Source organism: Tachypleus tridentatus, chromosome 5 (genome assembly GCF_004210375.1).
Source record: "Tachypleus tridentatus isolate NWPU-2018 chromosome 5, ASM421037v1, whole genome shotgun sequence".
Lineage (NCBI taxonomy): Eukaryota > Metazoa > Arthropoda > Merostomata > Xiphosura > Limulidae > Tachypleus > Tachypleus tridentatus.
The window spans coordinates 41029028-41035027 of NC_134829.1; the positions used below are offsets into that span (position 1 = coordinate 41029028).

Below are 6000 nucleotides of genomic sequence, written 5' to 3' on the forward strand. Positions count from 1 at the left end.
TTATCCACTTATCACACGTTCAATACTTGAACGCTAGAAAATACAGTTAATGAAAATAAATCATTTCTTGTTGACATTTCTAGTAGTTAACTCGTGTAAAACAATGCCCTTGTTTGATATAAAATTATTTAAAAGATTTTGAGTTTGAAATGAATTTTTAGTTCAATACTTTTACAATACTTACAATTTATTTTTAGGAAAACCATGAAGACATTGCTAACAACATGAGCTTGCTTAAAAGTAACACATGAAATCACAATACTTGGCTTTTCTGAGGAATAAACAGAAATTGTTTTTCTCCTACAATCGATTCAAAACCTGTGGTAAAATAATACTATTATATTATTATGTTAAGAGTCCTGCGCACTTTAGTAAGCATGGCAGCTGTCACTTGCCAGAATTTCTTGTCAAGAGGTGTTCGTCCAACACTGATACTTTAAATTACATGAATATATCACCAGTTACTATTGCAACATCAGCTGAACTTGTCAGTAGTTGCTGCGAAAATGTTTAAACTGTAAGACATTGAGTTTCAGTTTCCAAACAAAAATAATGTTGGCTGCTCACTTTATCAAGCTCTGATGGGTGAAAGTTCTTTAGTACTGCTGGACGACTTACCTCCACCAGATCAACAACAGTGTTGCTGGACGACTTATTTCCATCGGGTCAATAAGTTTCTTGATTTCACAAAAGTCAATCTGGACTGTACCCAGTTTCTGGCTCGTGCGGATGTTCGCTGAATCCACTTTCTATCACACTTAGCCTACCTTTTACTGAACACGTTCTCGAGGGTGAATCTAGTTCATTTTCACATTCATGTTGCAAGGTGACATATAAACATATATTATACATACTGACATGTTGAAAACTAAATGATTTCCACCCGTCAAAGCCAGCAATCGGCAATATTTTCTGGCCTCAGTGGGTTGCAATTTTCATAGCAAAGTCCACAGTATGTATGAAGGAAAAACACATATTACTTTGATAGTCATCCCGATTTCCAGTTACTAACAGTAGAATACGAACACAGTTTATAATAATTCATATTTATTTTGGTTAAGTTTAATAGATAGTAAAACAATTTACAATACACAAGGTTTGAACCAGTCAAACGCGGAACAACTGTTTGTAATATTTTCTTTTGTCTGGAAACCCCTTGTCCAGTGCGCAGGTGAAAAGTGCCCGTAACATTACGGATGTATACATAATAACACTAGAATAACGATTTTAGTTGGGATTATTTTATACTAAATATTTGCAATTAGCCCTACAATACTGACACAACACTAACTCGGTAGAAACTGATACAGTGATAGCGGACAGGAAAAAAATAACGTTATGACCTTTGAACTAAGTTCGATCTAATTCCTCTAACTGTTAAACCCCTGTATTCCAGCTTTCTGTTTATCTGAGACACGAATGATGTGAGACAAATGATAATCAATTTCATTTCTCACAATTATTTTCAGTCGACTTTGTGACTGAAAGTTATTTCAACTCGCCATTGGACTCGGACAAAGACAGAAGTTTGTTCTATTTTCACAAAATTTTTGTACTATGTAGCACAAAACACAGAAACCAGAGACGTAGCTAGGGTTTTCAGCGCCCGGGGACAAAGTCAGTTTTCGCGCATCCTCGTTACACAATTTTCCTAATTATGTAACATCAATTTGGCGCCCCCCACCCCTAATGCTGCGCCCGGGGACAGATGTCTTCCCCTTGCCCTCTCCCTGGCTACGCCACTGACAGAAACTGATGACGTAGTACATGGTCGTTGCTATTAATCATGGTTACGGTGCACTCTGTGTTTCAAAACTGCGTATTAAAATGAGATATTTTCCCACTACCATTGACCGCTACCACTGCTAGTAACAGACAGAAAACGTCTCGGTACAAATAATATTCCTAAGTAACTAGCTCAGAAGTAATTCATAGAACATTATATGCGAAATATAACAAGGATAACCAAGAAGAGTGGATGCGTGCCTCCTTTTAAAAAAAAAATAAGGTTCAAAATTAGGCCTACAGTTGGAAGTTCAGACCAGGTGAAAACAACATGGAGAACAACAAGAAAGCTTTATTTTGTCTTCCTAACGATATTTCCCCTGTTGGTGAATGTTGTTTGGTTGACTTGTGTGACTGATCTCCGCTGAGGCTGAGACTTAAAATTAAAATGCAGTTTTCTCTACGTAAACAAACGTTATGACTCAAAAATATACTCACGGTTCCGTTAGAAACTTGCTCGAGTCTCCAAAAGTTTGGTATAAGAACGTATCATCGTCAACAACGATGTTATTGGTGTGATCCCAAGGAAGAAAAACCATTTCTTTATCACTTACAGTGAGTACGATCTGAATATTATCAAACAGAATTACCCACGTCACGATCAGCGTTAGAAGACGAGTGATCCATTTACTTCCACAGGCTGAGTACATACTTTTCTAATAACCTACAGAAGCACGAATAACCTACCCTTGCCCACCATTCATACAGAGTTATATTGCATTGTTTAGTTTAAACAAATCGAATTTTCTAATATCCCATATATTATCTTCACAACATATTCACTTATCTGTGAACTTCTGTAGATAAGGTGCTAACGCTATCCACCGCATTATACGCGCGAGCAAAGCACTATCCTCGCCTGGTAACTCGGCGCTATACAGGTGCACAATTCCACCTGGCTCACTAGGTGGCGCTTCACACACATACAGGTCAATTCCAGTATGGGCAAGTTTGTTTTTTTTAAACAGGGAAAGTAGGTGTGTTCACCCTTGTCCTCAGGCTGTGTAGAGGGGAAACAAAATAAAATGTTATAGAGGGTTGCATTCTTTAGTTTACTCAAAGTTTAAAAGCATCCAAAACAGCATGGGTTATGAAAACATTTTCACTTGGAATAGACAAAAAAAAACACACACACACACAAAACACAACACATTATTTAAGCAACCATTTCGTTAACTCTTGGGGTTACCATATAATTATGTTTAATAAAACTAGTTCAATAGTTTATGGTGAGTTATACCTATTAAAATGAATACATATAATATTTTAATCATAGGTTTTGATGTTTATGTTAAATTCAGCAAATGGATGGCATGAATGAAAGTTGTTCAATTGAAGTTCACATTAAAGCACCATAAACATTGAATAAGGTACTTAATTCAATTAATTTTTTGTTAACAGCCGAATTCAAAACCTTTGATATCTTCATTCCCAGAAACTTAAAACTAGCAATACATGATATGTTAAATAAAGAAACTTAAAACCAGTAATACGTGATATGTTAAATAAAGAAACTTAAGACTAGCAATAAATGATGCGATAAATAAAGATACTTAGACTAGCAATACATGATGAGTTAAATAAAGAAACTTAAGTCTAACAATACATGATGTGTTAAATAAAGAAACTTAAGTCTAACAATACATGATGTGTTAAATAAAGTTATAAATCTAGATCAAGTGTCAAAGTTATATCGTATTGAAATTTGAAACGATCGGTCACAAGTAAGTAAATATTTTAATGTCTTACCTTTTACAGGTTTTCGTCTGGGGCTCAGAATTGTAACGTCTCATCTGAGGCCTTTGTAATGTTCTAATTTATTGTATCGGTGACTGTTTTATTATTTATAATGTTATTTCAATTATATATAGTATTATGTTCTGTCTATTGTTTTTTTATAAATATTATGATGGAATTTGAAATCCTCTTTTACAAAGATGTCATTGTTGTAATGTTACCAAATGAAATTTAACAATTACAGTTTTGAAAGAAAGGGTCTTACTTAAAAAAACCAAACTCACTGACACGATATCGAGTTTCAAAATGCTGTACAACAGAGATGTGAAAATAGATCAGATCGAAATACACATGTCATTTTCATAATAATTAAGCCTTTTGGAAACAAGACTTTTTATCACACAATACTCTCGACTCAGGGGTTGTTGTCATGAGTAACTATCCCCTTCAACGTTCTCTAGCATGCGGAAAAAACCATTGACATATAATGAGTGGGCGTATAACGTTTAAATTAAAGCTCTCGAACAATGCGTGCTAATTTTAGAGTTCTTCACTTCGGTTCGAAACTTGTGTTAAAAGCCGAATTGGATACAGTTTTGTAAACACACTGCAGTCTCATGAGATCTAACAGTTAATACGATATTCACATTTTTCGTCTTAGCCAACGTTGTTTGTAAAAAAAATATACACATGGTTGACACAGCAAAGATAATAAATTGTGTAACTTTGTGTTTAACAACAAAACATACATTATCAGTTACTTACCCAACAAAACTTTCAAGGCCTATTTACAAGTCACTAATGGTGTAATCTCAGCGGTTCATCAGTAAGTCTGAAGTTTTATAAAGCTGAAAGGGCCCGGCATGGCCAAGCATGTTAAGGCGTTCGACTCGTAATCCGAGGCTCACGGGTTCGAATCCCGGTCGCACCAAATATGCTCGCCCTTTCAGCCGTGGGGACGTTATAATGTGACGGTCAATCCCACTATTCGTTGGTAAAAGAGTGTCCCAAGAGTTGGCGGTGGGTGGTGATGACTAGCTGCCTTCCCTCTAGTCTTACACTGCTAAATTAGGGACGGCTAGCGCAGATAACCCTCAAGCAGCTTTGCGCGAAATTCAAAAACAGCAAAAAAACAAATAAAGCTAAAACCCAGGTTCGATTCTATGTCGCTTTATGATTAACAATGAAACAGTAAAGTAAATTCATGAGATATAAAAGTTAATATGATAATCACAAGGATAATTATTTTAATAAAATATCACAAACTCAGTATTAATGTTATCGATAACTTGTAAGCGCTGCTTTGTCGTTCTTACAAGAGCCTAACATGATATAGTGGATAAGATGCTCGGCTCACAATTTGAGGATCATGGGTTCGAATTTCCCTCACCGACTGTGGTCGCCCTTTCAGCCGTGGTGATTGCTAGCTACCTTCACTTTAGTCTATCACTGATAAATTAGCGCAAATAGCCTTCTTCTGTCTCTACACAAACCGAACAAACAGTAGTTCCTAAGATTATGGAACAAGAGACATGGTATGAAAAGACGGGTCGTTGTCTGTTTTCTTTACAGAATGCTTTATATAATCAATTTCTTACACTAACATCACGCTGTTTTAATGTTATCTTGAAATGTGACTAAAGTACATAACATATTCATGTTAATTTGCCTATTGTAACAAACTCAACAATGATTTTCCAAAGTAATCTTACTCTTCAAATAAACCATATTGTTACGCAGTTTTGGAAACTTTTACCCTAGTTATTGTCTTTTTATTTCTTTTTTTACTAGTTTAACTCCTGACACTCATGGGAAATTCCCCACTCCATCAAAAGTGAACTGCTCATTGCGATTCAGAAATACCCGACAGAACAGTGACCCACGATAAACGGTTTTCATCGGCGTACTGGTATGTACACTAGACCACTGGTTCTCAACCTTTTCCAATATCGTTCAACCCTCTAAGTTTCTTACACAGCTCACTCACTCCAGTTTGATAAAAAGACATAAAAGTACTAAGTTGAAAGGTGAAATTATTTATTATAGTTTAAATATAACACCAAACTGCAAGTATGATAAATACAACATAAAAATGAATAAAATATAAAGTGCTTATCAGTAATAATTTAGAACAGTTAATGACCTTTTCATTCTCGAAGTTGTTGTTGTATAGCTCGTGATACACATTTACCGGCCCGGCATGGCCAGGTGGGTTAAGGCGTTCGACTCGTAATCTGAGGGTCGCGGGTTCGAATCCTCGTCATACCAAACATGCTCGCCCTTTCATTCGTGGAGGCGTTATAATGGGACGGTCAATTCCACTATTCGTTGGTAAAAGTGTAGCCCAACAGTTGGCGGTGGGTGTTAATGACTAGTTTTATAGTCTTACACTGCTAAATTAGGGACGGCTGGCGCAGATAGCCCTCGTGTAGCTTTGAGCGAAATTCAAAAACAAACACATTTACCCTGCCTTTTATG

General features: G+C 36.1%; 1 pseudogene across 1 annotated transcript in view; it reads right to left on the reverse strand.

Moving 5' to 3' along the window:
* LOC143251000 (CD109 antigen-like) overlaps positions 1 to 2658 on the reverse strand; it is a 91242-nt pseudogene extending 88584 nt beyond the window's left edge. The window contains exon 1 of the transcript XR_013028459.1: positions 2224 to 2658. The product of XR_013028459.1 is annotated as a CD109 antigen-like (transcript). The remainder of the gene's footprint in view (positions 1 to 2223) is intronic.
* Between the last annotated feature and the right edge of the window lie 3342 nt (positions 2659 to 6000).